The following is a 16,709-nucleotide window of genomic DNA, read 5'->3' on the forward strand; positions in this document are numbered from 1 at the left end:
GTCAGAAGGCCATTATGAGCCACAGTGCTTTCAGTATAAGTTATTGCTTCTCTATAAAAGTGGCATTTTTACTCCTTTAATCACGTGTTCCTTTCCGTAATTTTCTGTATCGTACTGTAGAACTACTTTCTATGTATGGTTCAAATTTTACCAATCTATGCCACTTTGGACTGACACAGAATCCGTCCTTACTCCTTAATCCTTGAAATTTAGTTTCGTCCTTAAGTTTTGCACACTAAAATAATAATAATAATAATAATAATAATAATAATAATAATAATAATAATAATAATAATAATAATAATAATAATAATAATAATAATAATACCTTCAATAATAGACCTTCTGTATCAAAATAAGTGTCATTGTTTGTCCTTCAACTCTGCCGATAATTTATATCATAAACTAGATACATTAGATATAGACGAAATAGCAATTCTAGTTTGGTCTTCTGTAGTCGCCGGGAGACAGATACAATGTTCTGGGGATTATTCTTTTAGTATTATCCCGTCTTCTTCAGTCTATGACTCAATGAAAATTAAATAACAGGGTTTTCTTTAAATTTTCCTTACCGGGGTGCTTCTTTTCGCTACCTATTTTATTAAGAAATTAAACACATAATGAACGAAAATTGAAATAATTATAGATGTCTTGATGAACGTATCAAAACTTTGAAACTCAGGTTTAAGAACTCATCTTACAAACTTGAAGCAGTTAGTAGGTGCTGTTAGCTATTGCTTCCATTTGAAAACTTGAACGGTGTGAACGATTCAGTTTCTGCGAAGGTGATTGGTTGTAACTAAATGTAGTCAGTGTATTGTGTATTTGTCATCAATATGGGTAATCAGTGATATCAAAGCAGTTAGTATGTGATATTTTTCTTGTAATAGAAATTTTGATAAATATTAATTATTTTTTTTACTAGAAAAGAGTTTTTTTTTTTTAATTTCTTCCTTTTACTTTATATATCCTACTGACCAATGTCGGTAATCGTTTGTAGAGTTCCTTCGTGGCTAAGCAGTTTCGTACACGCCTATGGCGGGGAAGACCCGGGTTCTATTCCCGGCGGGAGCTCATGTGGTTCGGATTCCACGTTAATCAGTAGGTCCCATCTCATATAGCCTCCTTGCTGAAAGGGACGTTAAACTCAAACCCAACTCACCTCAACTCGTTTGTACTCTTGGCTTGCTAGGAACTGTGTAAATTCTCTTATGGTAGCGAAAAGAAATAACTTCGGTAAGGAAAATTTTAACTGTGTAGTATATTTTTCTTTTTACTTGAAAACTGAATGGTAAAAGTTGAGGGAAAGAAAAAATCCCACAAAATTTTACGTACCCTTCTTCCACTTTCTGGGTGTTGTCGCACCAAATCTATAACATGCTGTCTTCAGTTCATGGACGGAATAAAGCGCAATCTCCCCCCCCCCCCCGCCTCAAAAAAAAAAAAGAATAGCTCGATGGAACAAAATTTGAATTATATGGTGGATGAGGCAAAACTTCAGTTTCTTTACTTTCAGAAGGACTTTCTAGAGACATAATGGCAAGGATTCTCATATTGTAGAGAAATTATGGTCTATTGATCATAGCGTAATATTTCTCACGCACTTTTCTCAGCGTCCTCTTCGCAGGCAACTATCCTTTTTCAGCTGTTGATAATAATGTCCGAATTGACAGATTGATTGTCTGACATTATTTCTAAGTGAATAATTTGTTACAAATTTCAGAAAACATAGATTAGAAACTTTTCTTTGAGTCAGTACTGCTTTGGAACAGTTCTTGATGATTTTTCACGATTTACCTACTCATTGTTTCCAACATCTGGGTTATATAAGTAAACCCACTATGAGTTTGACAAACAGTAGGTTCAAAATGTTTTCAGGAAAAGTTTTGCACTTTCCTAAGGATATATTTTATCATATTGGACTATCCTTAGAACATTTAATGTTTCCTGTAAGTTTTCAAATCCCGGTGACTGGATTCCACTCAACTTCAAGTCTTAAATAAGCACCATAATCTACAATCTACAGCTTACCACTTGTGACCTTAACTTGAAGAGACAACTCAACAGTCTTGAAGAGTTTGAACTAGTTCAGGACCATATGTATGAGTTGGTACTAATTCCTTCATTTTCACTTCACAAATTTTCCAAGTTTCTTTCGAGGCTTTGAGTCCAGCTTGAAATAATGCCTCAGTATCAATAAAATTTCATTACTTGAATCTACCGTTCTGATATCTTAAACAAATTGATAGTAAAAACAAAACATTCATTTTAAGATGGTATATTTGCAATACGAATTCATGTTACCTTTGTTTATATTTATTCTAATTTTCGTGAAATGAAATAACAATTGAACAATGACTATATGAAAGAAAGTTCAGTATTTTGTTTCTTACTATGACTTACTTGCCATTGAATCAGGACTTTATATTATTCATAATTGTAACTTAGTACAAAATACTAAAGTAAACATCAACATTTCAAATTTCATAACCGCTAAAAGTTGATTTACCCTGTTGATCTATACTCTTAACGATAGAGAAGATGGGTACTTCAAAACCGTCTTCCAAAGCAGCCTGTATTCTCTGCAACAAGTATTTTGCATTTTTTAAAATCATTTTTAAAACTTAAACCATGAAAGATTAAGTGAGAAATAAATATAATTACGAGAAAAGTAAGAAATGCCACTGCAATGTATTTTTTTTTTTTTTAAAAAAAAAAGAAAATTAATAAGGTACAATGAAATAGTTAAAATTGTTAACAATTATAATGCAGACATTACTTGTTAGTAAAACAGGTTGAAAAAGGAGATTTTCACTTGTGTTTTCTGAAGTCTCATCAAGGGTGGGATGTTACAAATGAACATCAAGTTTACGTTTAAATGTACAACAATTCGCATCACAATTTCACGTTCTATACATGTATATTTTGTATTATTATTATTATTATTATTATTATTATTATTATTATTATTATTATTATTATTATTATTATTATTATTATTATTATTATTATTATTATGCTACAATGTAGCGGAATGACTTGTGAGCATTGTTCTACGTTCGATTCCTGATGGTAGACAGTTTTCGGTGTTCACTCAGGAAGATAAGGCAATTGGAATATAGTTGAATTAAGAAACTATTTAAATTAAGGACTAGTGGAATGTGGATCAGGAAAACTAGAAACACTAGCTCTGACTGACGATGCGCTAACTACGTATCGTTCAGATGAAAATGACTTACCAAATCCATTGTAATAATAATAATATCAATAATCCCACATTATCGCTTTTGAAATAGTTTCTGGTATCTACGTGCAGTGTCTTCTTTATCGACAGATAGAGACAAGGTACTGGCTACCAATACACTTGTGATAATTAATCTTGATCTGAAAAAGTATTTTAAGCAAATTATAATTTGATGGACACGAATTAGTATCTTGATTCGATGAATCTTGTAATAGATGCATTAAGAGAATAGTGTTACAAATAGTTTTCTAAAGTATCTCTGTTATAATTTTAGAAGTAACTGAGATATTTAACAAACCAATAAACAGGTCAATTGATTATAATATATAAATGGCAAACGAATCTCTTAATAATAATGAGATTGATAACATAGACGCACAAAGGCTCAACAAAACGATGAAAAACAAAACATCAACACTTCCTCTTTTAATGCAGCAGATTAGGTCCTGAGAATATCTTTCTAAAACATATTAGTTGTTGAGAATCGACACTGTCAACATAATTGACACTTAAAGAAAAGCAACGATTGCGTAATAATGAAACATTGACCTTCTAAATAATCCCACATGCTTGTGTTTTGTTTCTTGCATTGCTTTAGGAATAACATTTGTGGATGTGTGTGTGTGTGTGCAGAAATGATGCAGAGATTATCTTTCGGCGATAGATTCAGGCATCAAAATACATTGAAAGATAACAAACAATAAATGTGCCTAATATATATATATATATATATATATATATATATATATATATATATATATATATATATGTGTGTGTAATTTTCCTGTTATATACATATATGTAATTTCCTGTTAACATCATTTTAACTTGTTTCGCCAATAGTGTATAAAATAGTGCAAAATCAACATAACGCATCAAAAAGAGCTTTGAGCTATATCTGTATATTTACATGCACCAAAACTCAAAACCAATAATAGTTCTGCTGAGCTAAAAGAACATTACCGTATGTTCTGTGCTGAATTCTATAAGTGAAGAGTTAAAAATATTTACACGTGATATTCTCACAATTTGGTTTCGAGAACACCGTGATGAATGATCACAAAGAGGCTAATATAAATTATATTCTGAAAGGGTTTTATATCTATATTAGAGGATAAAAGTTGAGTGTTGCCTCGAATAATTATTATCTAAATTGACAAATAATACCTTTGTCTACTTATATTTACGACAAAAAAGTCAGTTTCCTAAAAAAAAATAAAGAAAACATTGTAATGTAGTTCTATGTCTAAATTACTAAAAAAAATAAAAAGAGAGGGGAGAAACTACGAGTATTTGGAGTATCTGGGAACTTTTAGCGTGAAAAAGTATCTGCTGTAGAAAATAATGGGTCAAAAATGTTGTTTGGTGTGTATAAATGTTATTTACAATTATACACTTCACGGCACAAAAGAAGTAATCGATGAGAAAACAAACTGCTTTTTCTAAAACAAAAAATAGCCAAAAAAATAAAATGTATTCACTGTATCGAGCTTTCAAGATCAGAAAACAAGGGAAAAGTTCAACTCTTTTTTAATTATTCTTTTTGGTTTGTTAACTTCGTAATTGAACTAATGGCCACATTACTTTGCATGAATGAAGCCACGCTCATTATCGACTGCTACAAATAATACTTCGAATGCTCAAGTCGTCTGTCGGTTTTGACAACAAAATACGTAATCATTACAATAAAAAGGGTGGGACAGTAATGGGGAAAAAGCCAAAATAAATACTTTCACAGTTCTAAATGGACATTGAATACAAATGAAATACTAATTACTTCAAACATTAAGGTTGTATTTCTAACATGTAAGCTTCAAGATATTTGGCAGTCCTTAAAATCCATTCCTAATATTTGCCATACCTTGCTAACGACAGAATTCATCATGATCGTAAAAAGATTTAATTTAAATTTTACATAAACTTATTAAGTGTTTTGGAATATACATATTCCGTTTACATTCCGATTTTAAAAAAAAGGAACATACATTTAAATATCCACGTTTTACGATACTCTGTTATCAGCTCAAGATATCAATTTGATTCTTGATTCTAAACATCAAATAATAAAACTCTTCAAATTCAGAAAGAAATCAATTCGGGTGTATATTATATTAAAATTATATATATATATATATATATATATATATATATATATATATATATAATTACATTTAAAATATAAAAATGAACACATAATTAATAACTATGTGTTGTTATTACAAACTTATTGTATAATAAGCATAATATTTTAAGCAAAAATTAGGTTGCAAATCCAACCTTTATTTGAATGGTCCCTATCTTGCTGTACAGCTGGCGAAGAAAAACTTTCCTAGTAATATTATCTTGTCAATATATTTTTTGAATTAATCTATTAATAATATTGTGTTGTTAACATTTAAAAGGAACACTGATCTTCCATTAAGATGCAAGAAACTGTAATGAACTCGATTTACCAGAAGTTAGATGAGAGATATAATATTTTTTGTCCAGTTATGCAACGCATTCTTCAACACAAGAAGGAAAAAAGGTATCCACCATCGCTTTGAAAGAAGAACACGCATCTTTCTTTAGAGCTCTTTATTTGTACTTGTTCACATCTGTAAATTGAATAAATTTCTTATGATATTAATTTCTAATGTATTTAGACAAATTTAAAATTTGAAATAATATTCTTATGGTCAAAGAGTGACAAAAAGTTATTTTTGTAGAACATATCGTCTAATCAATTGGCTTAATCTTTTTGTCAATATTTAACTAATTTCTTTTAATGAATATGGGTAAACATAATTCAACATATATTGGATATGACACAAGAACCTTGACAGATGGTAATCAAAGGTTAATAATTAAGAAAACCCCCTGTTCTAAAATGAAAAATCTGTCGAAATCAGAAGAAAACTTACTTATGTTCCATAAAACTAGACAAACATGCATACATATAAGCATATTAAAAAGTAATAACTAATCTTCTAGCAAATAATGAAATGTAACTCAAACATAATTAATCATAAAACATAAGAAAATATACAATACTAGTAATTATAAAGTAGGAATCACAGTCTAGCACATACAAAATATATTTGTAAAACCCTATTTCTAATACTGAGATGTTTTTGAAGTATAATAAAACATTCCGGTTTTCAACTTGGAAAATTGGAATACCTGTGTAAAATAGAAATTTCAATGGATCACACGACAAATTGACTGGAATGCAAACGTACAGGGAATTATACCTTTGAGTGTAAGTTTGAAAGATCAAAACCAATGAAGTGAGAATTTATAACTTTCGAACTTAAGCTTCAATGTTATCTTCGAAGTCTTCATGACACTAGAAAAAAAAAAACGTTATCTTGCCCTTCTTAAGTTCAAAAATACGATACTTCAACTAAATTTTAATTGTTTTTAAATTAAACTTAGTGGGTGATGTAACATAAAATTGATCCATTTTATAATTATTCTAAGAAAGATATCTGCATTCCCTTCTTTTTCTTTAACGAAAAAGCAAAGAATTTCACAAACATTTAAACATTGACTTTCTTGTCTGAGTGTTCTGTTCAAAGACAGATTCTAGCCCATTTACCCCAGCGTAGCTAGGTAGGGCTATTACGCTAGAACAACACATGGCAGTACATTTTTTCTATGACACAAAAAAGGTATATAAAAAATGGATATTAAGGAATCAAGTAGATTGAAATTAGTATTAGGGATACCAAATTCTGAGTAACCACTGTTTTATTAAATATGAATTTTACTTGCTTACACAAAAATGTTACTACTTGCTCTTTTTACCTACTTTTGGGCTTTCCCGCCAAGTGAACTTTATGGTGAACAAACAAGTGTACGTAGGTTTTCTCGGGGTTCTCCCGTTTCCTCGCACTTTCTTCATTCCACCATTTCATTCATTTCTCATCACCGCCGTCTCCTTTAGCCTAGCCGGCAAAACCGTTGGACGTAAAACTCAAGATTTCATTTCATTTTACTTTTACTTTTGGGCTTTTGTACCTTAATAGAACATATTCTTATTTTGCCAATACTGTCTATAGCAATTATAAATTCATAGCAAGAATGAGTTAAAGACAATCAAAATTAAGAACTACTAAAAACTATCAAAATATTACTCTGTATTTTGTCAAGTTATACACAAGTTTGCAAAATATAAACAATTGAGTAGAGATTAAGTAGCGAACTAAATTTATAAGGGATAGCCAAAGTATCTAAACAGCGATTATCAGATAGTGGATAATTTGTAAAGGACGAATAATATGGGTAATGCATAATATTTGGATATTATTTGGATTTGTTACTAGATACAGTCAACCTTGAAATCTACCTATAATACATTCCATTCACAAGAACATTCAACTCATGTGTTAGATGTTTTTACGACCAGTTATTAACACCTGGCACAATGGACTGTATGCTCTTAACAGCAAACTAGCTTCATATAAAGTATTATTGAAACTGTCTTAAAGATTTTCTTCTCAAGAAAACTGCTTGAACAGCCTTTACTAACATCTGCATAGTATATATCAGACAGTTGTATTGATTTTGACTGACTTCTTTGTATTTTATGCAATATGGTTTATACATTGTCTACTAATTGATTGGAATTCACATTATCTTTCTAGTACCAACGACATATAATATGTCGTACCTACAGTTTAATAAATGCAGTGTATCCAAATGTACTCTCACTGAATCTTTGCTAATGATTGATTGAGTAATAAGAATATACCAAGTTCTATATTTGTGTAAAAAGTCACAAATGCACTTATAAATCAGAAATATTTCTTTAAGAAGTCAACAACATTCGTTTTACTTCTTTTTCAATTTCGTGTATCTTCTGTTCAAATTCAGACATTGAGTTAGGAATCCTGTTTAAAATCTAACATTACCATAACAGGATTTCTTGCGATATAATTATTTTTTAACACTGGAAAAGTTTCTACCTTCTCGAAAAGTCTTCAATGAAAGGGCCAATTAAAGCTCAGTTTCCTGTAACTAAGTGATCTAGTTTTTAAACAGAAAAATTCTACTTAGTCAACTCTCTCAAAAGTTATAAGAAGTAAAACTATCAGAGCTAATCCGCTTTTGAAAGTGACTGTACTACATAATTGCGGCTTGTTGTGAAACTTACTATTAAAAATTGAGTCACAATTTTCAATCTAATATATCATGAAAAGTTTCACGTATAAGTTTTTTTTTAAGTAAAAACCTCTCAAAAATGAATTCCAAGTTGACGTTTCCATGAGTTCATAAGACATAATTCATCATACTCATATATGACAAAGTAAAACTAACATAGTGTACAAGAACATTTCATGAACTCAACGCACGTTTTAAAAGCTTTTAAATTCGCATTGCTAAACAATATTACTTATCTGCACATTTAACTATACTGGAATATAAAAGTGGATATTAATCACTAATTAGATTCATAATAGAACTTATTCGTATTGGTAAAACGGAAAACCTGGTATTTGCGGATATAATTATTATGAAAATAATCTTTCTAAATGACTTCAACTATTGCGGAACTAATTTCATATTTTATCTCAAGAAGTCATTATTCTCTTACTTTCCTGATGAGTAGTGATAATGATTTACTAAATAATCGTATATATTAGACATAATCTAGAATAATAGAAGAAATTATCTTTATGTCGTTACTGCATGGCAGTATCAATAACATTTACAGTTTTTCTCGAAAACATCAATAGTATGTTATGTATCGAAATTGAAGGAAAGAAAAATCCGTAAATATAATACCTGTTCTCAAGAAAATTATTCCCTTATTTTCCTGATAGTAAATAGTGATAATGATTTACTAAATAGATTTGTAATGTGTGTTATCAAACAATGTTTCTGGTATAAAATTTAAATATTATACAAACTAAAACGATTTTTTTATATATGAAGTAAGTATTTCGAATTAATACAATCACACAACTGCGAATTCCTACTGATAGAATATTTTTCTATCAATAATTTCTGACTGAATTTACTAATCACTGTACAGTCATTCCTAATGTAAATATCATTCTCAATATCTTTATCAAATATTGTACCTACCAAAAGTTAATTAGAAAAGACGAGAAAAAACTATTAAATAAATTTGTTTTTAAATCTGAATGTGTGTTTCATTATTTTTAATTTAATAATATTTGTACTAAATACAAACATGTTTGGTAAATTGTTTGGTGTTGCACTATCAGAGACATTAGTCAAACTTAAACTGAAATATTTACTTGTCATATTTTCAAACTTCCAAGTACAGCCTGTGAGGCCATTTCACACTGGAATCATTAATGATCAACAGAAATGACAAGCCGGATGAGTAACGGGAATGGATGTAAACGGAATTCGGCTGGAGCTTATGCTTAAAGGTACACCCATTATTCATCCGAAAAACTGAGAGAGAATCTCGGAAAACCTCAATCAGGGGTGGCCGATCACCGGATTCGAACCCAGAACTTTCTGAATGAGAATTGAGTTTTATTCAATGGCGTATATGTACAGTTACATAATATTTTAACATGGCTAATAACTTTAAATACATCGTATTTATAAGCAACATTTAGTCTCTATCATGTGCATTTTACAAATATGCTAATAACACATTAAATGTTACACTATCTTGACAGACTCATGTTTATTAATTGTATATCCTTAGAATATAAGTTGACAGAAGCAAATAAATAAGTACTGTCATTATTAATATTAGTGATGTACAGTCTTGCTCAAAAGAAACCTAGCTATCCAGCTCTCTTTTAAAGAACAGGTTTTCACAGCTATATGTAGGAATTTTATTACTTCGACTTGAAAATTTAAACTGGCCAAAGGAGATTCACATTTACTTAGTTCTTTCTACGAATAATTTTCTCAAAGAGAAGTGAGTCGTCAGGTATTTTGGAATAAGGTTGCACAAATTGTAAGAGATGATGTTACAATTTAATTAATATATATTGTTATATTCTTTTCGAGATTCTGATATTCGCAATGTAAGAACCAATACTGAGACTAAGGGTCAATGGTAAACGTCTCTACTGAAATAATCATTTCAATTGCTTAAATCAATCATTGCTCTAGATCTGGATAATTCTTCCTATAGATGGTTTCCAGTAGAAAAAATAGAAAATACAACTTTAGATAAAAATAAGAAGGTACATGTTTATTTCTGTAATTTGAAATTAGTTCGTCGTAACTACTCGATATTTCATAGCATTTCAACAGTATATCTGCAATTAAATGTTCATAATATTTTGGAATATTATATGATTCATATATTCATAATTTCAACCACTTTCGATATTGATTTAGGTTCCCTCAGTCTCTTTTAGTTTAGAATATCACAAAATTTGGTTTGTAATATTCTAAGAATGTGTTGCAACAGAAGTACCTTCTGGAAATACACAATCATTCATAAGTAAGATCCTGATTCAATGTAATTGTTTAAGATGATATGAATGTTTTCATCTAATTTTAGTTTAGAAAGATGTGATTAATATTACCTTAGTCTATATCCTTCGGTCACAGAAAAGGTCATCTTCTTTCTTGAAAAATCCTGAGATTCTTATTTAACCATATTGTATGTTATGGTGCATTTATTAAAAATTAATTGTTATAAAGTTGAACTTTCTAAGATAAAGAATTCCTAAAAAAAGAGCCATAAATACTGTATTGCTTATTTTGTAAAGCTAGGAAATGTTATTCATTGGTATATATATATATATATATATATATATATCTTGCATCCTTACTACAAAGGTGCCAGAATTAAAAAAAAAAAAGTTAGTTTTGAGTAAATCGCATTTGAAAGTGTTGGTGAATTCACTTTAATGTTATTCACTAGTGAAACTAACGCTCTCACGCAGCTTCTGGTAAAGCTAGAGCCACGACTCTTATATTTCCGGATAGAAGATAAGCTCACAAATCAGAATATATACATAACTTAAAATTAACAACTTTTGAGTTATGGTACTTTTGTAGCAAGGGTGCGATATATATATTCGAAAGTTAAACTTTATAACAATTAATTTTTAATAAACGCACGCAACTACTGAAGCAATTTATTAACTTTTACAATGTATTCTACAGAAATATAAATAGAATATTGTTGTTACGGCGTTTAAACTATACAATGATAAACAATAACTCAAAGTCTTTGTCTATTGTGTTTCATAGCTATTTTCATTACTAGACTAGAAATCGTATTATTATAACTTTATTTCTTTTGGTAAATAAAGAACTGATACTATTTCGAAAATTTCTGAAAATAAACAAGGGTGATTTGCACAACTTCATCGTTAGTGTTTCTATGAGGTATGTGAAAGAAAGAGATAATATGTCAGAAATATATTGTTATAATCTAAAAGTAATTGAACGATATAAACGAAATGAAATGATCAGCCGAGTAGTCAATCAAAAAAAAATGTGTATTCGACAGATCGAGAGATGTCCTCTTAAATTGTACACTATGTAAATATAATACTGTCAATAATTCGATACTATTAAATTTCGTTGATCAAGTTACTGCCACTACGTAAAGTACGTGTTTGATTTTCTAAAAAGTGCTCATTTCAGATGAAAGCTATACCATAATAACACATTATCTTAAATAAATTCCAAAACGAACTTTCTCAACAAATAAAGGCTGCCCTGTAAACTAAAAATCACTTCATTTTTATGTAATCTATTCACCTATATTTGACATTCAGATACTCTGCAAAAACATTAGGATATGTTTTTACACTCGATGTAGAAAGTTTCTACCTCAACTACATTGTTACTCTACATATTTATATAAGCCTAAAATATTAGAGAAAGATGACACGAACATGATACTATATCTTGAGGAAACAAAAAGTAAACTGTCTTTAAGTAATTGTTTCCTAACATTGAATTCAAGGAGAGAAAGTAATGCAAGAATGACTTTGATGCTTGCTTTGTGAAACACGATTTTATCGCACATACTTTTTTGTTATTTCAAACTCTTTTCACTAACATGATAGCCAAACTTCTTTCTAGATTCGAGAACGCACTTTTCTCTACATTTACTGAACCCAAGCAAGTATATTCAAACGTCGGTTAGACAAAATATTATATTACGTTAACCGGAATTATAAGGTTTTGAAACACAAGAACTAGACAAAATACGAATTTGGTGTTCTTCACTGACTTTTATTTCTTACTTTAAACCCTGAAAAGAAGAATTCCAAATGAACATATCTCAAAATACACAAAGGGGAATAATAAACAGTTTGATACTTAAAGCATATTGTTTAGAATTATGAAATGTATTTCATGAATTTCCATTTCATAACCTTCATTGAATAATTTCTTACTTTGAATATTATAATCTCATACACAATATTTCAATTACTTTTGCTTACTGGATTCTTTATTTATTCTGAATTGTTATTCACATTTATCACATTTATATTTAAAGTTGAAACTCACACATCAAAGAAGAAACACCAAGACACTTTTGTCAAATTTACTGCAACATTCTAATGACGTTAATTCAACTTGTCTAATTAATTTAATCCCAACATTGTAATCTACTGAATGTTCGAGATCTATTCCAAATATCAGGTATTAGAATATTTATTAAATTTACACACAAGTACAGCTAGTATATACTCTATATTCATTCTATAATCAGAAGTTCAAACACAATGTTTAAAAGTGAAAATGTGGCTATAACAATATCTACAGCGAACGTGGATACTATATCTCATACAGATATTCAGCATCTATTCAACCGCTATCTATCGAAATAGTTGCTTGTATGGATGCTTAGAATCGTGATTACGTATACTATTAAGGTGAATACTGTATGTTTTTGAACACCCTGTATATGTTCAGGAAATTCCATGGACACCCTGTTGAGACCACTTCTTACGTACTAATTTTCATCCAACTCTCTGAGTTATAATTGGCTGTTTTCGAATGCGTTTCTGCCAGTGTGTATAACCAATATAATACTAGCCTATGAAATTCAGTAATGTTTTTGTACTTAGCAAATATAATTCAATATTTTTAAAAAATCTGACAATAATACGAAAAAAATTAAAGAATTTATACTATTACAACCATCGGATAATAGAATATCGAATAAGCTCATAACTTTTGTATATCCACATAATTGCTTGTGGTACCTGAATATTTTTTAAATGATTCTTCGAAGTTCAAGATAGTAGATGAAGTATCAAGCAACTATGTACTCCAGGTCCTATTTATTCGGAACTTAATATCTATACAAAATGAACTCTTTACTCTTTGTTTTATAACTGCGTATCAATGATAAAATCGTCTGTTGTATATAAACCATATTGATAAAGCATTTGTATTGCATGTATATACCAATTCAAGCCGTATTAGCTAAAGTTAAGTTTCTTCTCCAGAGAAGCATTATTGATATTCCTTCTTCATTTCCTCTTCTTTACCACCTGTTACAGCAAGATCTCGAAGACTATTTACAAGCAACAGTCTAGACATATACAATGCGGAAATAATTCTGTACTCAATCGCTTAATGTTGTTTTACAGGTTCCAAGCTTGAGACGAGGAAGCTGCTCCGTCCTCAGTTGGACTCGAACCAAAGACTGGTACAGCAAGTTCCCGTTTGCATCCGCATTGCAAGCAAGAAAAGCACGAATTACAGAGAAGCAGCCGACAAGCGAAGACTTGACCTCGCATCACTCCGTCTCAACTACTTTTGCATTCATAGCGAGATGGCGTGAGAACTTTCCTGAGTAGGTGGATGTGTTATTCTTCTTTCTGACGTGTCCACTCATCCGTCTACCGGTTGCGCTCTTCCCCAATGATTTATTATCCTAGATATACATAATACGTTATCCTCTAAGAATATATTAGTGCTATTTTCTTTGCTTTTTTTGTATTCGCTAAATTTATTCGATACTAATATATCTAAAACAAACTTTTTAAAAACTATATTCTTAGTTCTATTGATTTCTCAACAATCTTTCACCCTATAACTAAGAATTTAAGCCCCGTTACCTTAATTAGTTTTTCCTTTACTTTTTAAAATAAATCTTCAGATGAATATCATTAGAGTTTGAGCAAAATTGCAGTTGTTTTCAAATTCACTTTTAAATATGCAATCTGGAATACATCTTCAAGATAATGTATGTTATTAACTAATATACAGTACATCATCCACCTATCTATTCCATACAAACAGATTATATGATAAATTTCACAACCATGTAAACATATTAATTATCAGAATATTCAACAGAAGATTACTGAAATAAAAATATATTTAAAATGGGAGATCACTTTTCTAATATATACTAGAAGTAATTTTTATTTATATCAAATCTAAGTTACGATTTTCATTTAGTTGTATACAATATATAATCTCTTAAAATAGAAATATATCTTATTTCTGTTTCTTAATTTTATTTGTATATATTTTTCGTAATTAAATTTTGCATCAAAGTGCATATTTACACGTTCTGTAGTGTAGCTGCTCTCTACAATGAAATAATTTTGATGTTACGATCTGTTCTGTTACTATGATGAAAATCAATACTTTAATATAATATAATAAAACTCTTAACAAGCTAGGTATGCATATTTCATCGTCAATAATCCAAAACCACTAGCCTAATTTCAATGAAACATTTACTATATCTTCACTGGAATGGAATGTTCATAGTCTTCTTATCATCACGCGTTGACTTATCATTGGCCTCATCAATAGCATAAAATGTGAAGACAATTATTCACGAAATTGTTAATATTATTACATGCTCGGTTGGAACCATTAGACAGAAAAGCACGAAATTTGATATATGAAAACTTTTTAGTCTAGAAAACACGAATATATATTTTATATTGCACAAATTCTACTCTGGAAAGATGGGAAAGAGAAGGAATATAACTAATATTAAATGTTTCCTTTTAATCGATGGACATTAGGTTTCGAAGTTCGGTAAATGGGGATTTTATAAACGAAACGTGAACATTTCATTCACCTGAATGAATTTCTGAAATTTCATCCTGAAGACGTAGAGAAATTTAATATTACATGTATTACCTGAACCATTAAGGGTAAAGGTGCGATTTGGTACATGTTTGGCTTTCCACGAATTCTCAATCATTCGTGCGAATTTGAAACACTCTATAGCGAAAGAACGCGAAAGGGACAATTTAACTATTACTATATGTTTCTTCTAACGTTTGAATCTAGTCACAAAACTTACTATGGAAGGCTATTGCATAAACACAAAATGAACTCTCACTAGCTAGGACTATTTTGGTTATCCCACCCTAAAGAGGAGGCAGAAACGGGAAATAGAACTACTAGTCCATGTTTCTTCTAAACATTTGGACATAAAGACAAGAGACTTAGTATATGAGGCTTTCTTTCTAGTACATGGAATTGAATATATCATTCCCTTACTCTAATTTTAGAAAGTAAGGGGAAGAGAAACTTAAGAATTGTTACTCATACCTGTTCCTTCTAAACCGTTACGTTACCATTCACTCAAACTATGCTTCCAAAACACATTTCAATCAGTAACATGAATTTCCTATTCATTAAATTTGTATTATTCAACATACTACTAAACATATGACAGTACATTGCATAGCCTACTTAAAAAAAAAAAAAAAAAAAAAAAAAAAAAAAAAAAAAAAAAAGCGCTTCGGAGAATTGAAAAGTTACATTTTAAAATAACATTATCAGAAGACGTTCCACACGAATCTTCAGCATAGAAAAATACAATGAAAGTATGTAAGAGTAATAGTTCGACACAGAAATAAATACGATCATTAAAGAACTGTGAATCAAAGAAACAATTAGATTTCTGAATCTGCATGTGGATACTAATTATTATCCTTGTATATATTACATGATTGTTCCTATTAAGTGCTGCAATTCAATGATGAATTAGCTGTGTTTTATAAAATTATTTCTACGTCTTCCTTTTACTTAAAAATACATATCTAACGAGCGAACAGCTGTGTAACTTCAGGAAATATGCTCTCAGTTTCCAAACTTATACTTAATTTATATAAGAGTCAACTTAGCTCAGTTCCTTGATAGTCAATATACTCTGAATTTAGCAATATTTTAAAGAAGTTAAAGCTAGTCCTTAACCTTTTAAAGCTAGAAATATAATCTTTCTCGATTAAATAATCGTTGTGTTTTCTTATGCTTTAAAAATCCAATGAAATTCAAACCAAGCAACAATCTCTTGATCTGACCTTTAAAACAGTAGTTATTTTCGAAAACAAGATGTAACAATGAAAATAAGAAACCGAATCGTTAAGGAGAATACTTCAAAATTCAATCACCAAGCATTTTCTGCACTAGAATACATAAAGCAATATAGGAAAAAAAATATGAAAGTTTTAAATTTCTCTTATGTTACTTTAACTGAGTGTGCGAAACAGTTTATATAAGGCGAACTATCTATGCAAGCTTTCCGTAA

At 29.8% G+C, this 16,709-nt stretch overlaps 2 long non-coding RNA genes across 12 annotated transcripts in view; one reads left to right on the plus strand and one right to left on the minus strand.

Moving 5' to 3' along the window:
• Window positions 1–16,709, minus strand: part of LOC145664599 (uncharacterized) — a 485,044-nt gene that overhangs the window by 314,222 nt on the left and 154,113 nt on the right. For 3 of the 11 annotated variants that reach the window (XR_014127485.1, XR_014127476.1, XR_014127487.1), the window contains exon 2: window positions 3,240–3,384. The exons of 7 other annotated variants lie outside the window; for them this stretch is intronic. This is a non-coding gene — a long non-coding RNA (uncharacterized LOC145664599). Of the gene's footprint in view, window positions 1–3,239; window positions 3,385–13,947; window positions 14,082–16,709 lie in introns of those variants that run through there. One more of the 11 variants, XR_014127488.1, reaches the window with a different exon arrangement.
• Window positions 13,890–16,709, plus strand: part of LOC145664601 (uncharacterized) — a 73,664-nt gene continuing 70,844 nt past the window's right edge. The window contains exon 1 of the long non-coding RNA XR_014127498.1: window positions 13,890–14,000. This is a non-coding gene — a long non-coding RNA (uncharacterized LOC145664601). The remainder of the gene's footprint in view (window positions 14,001–16,709) is intronic.

This window comes from Thermobia domestica, chromosome 11, assembly GCF_964235325.1.
Source record: "Thermobia domestica chromosome 11, izTheDome1.hap1.1, whole genome shotgun sequence".
Classification (NCBI taxonomy): domain Eukaryota; kingdom Metazoa; phylum Arthropoda; class Insecta; order Zygentoma; family Lepismatidae; genus Thermobia; species Thermobia domestica.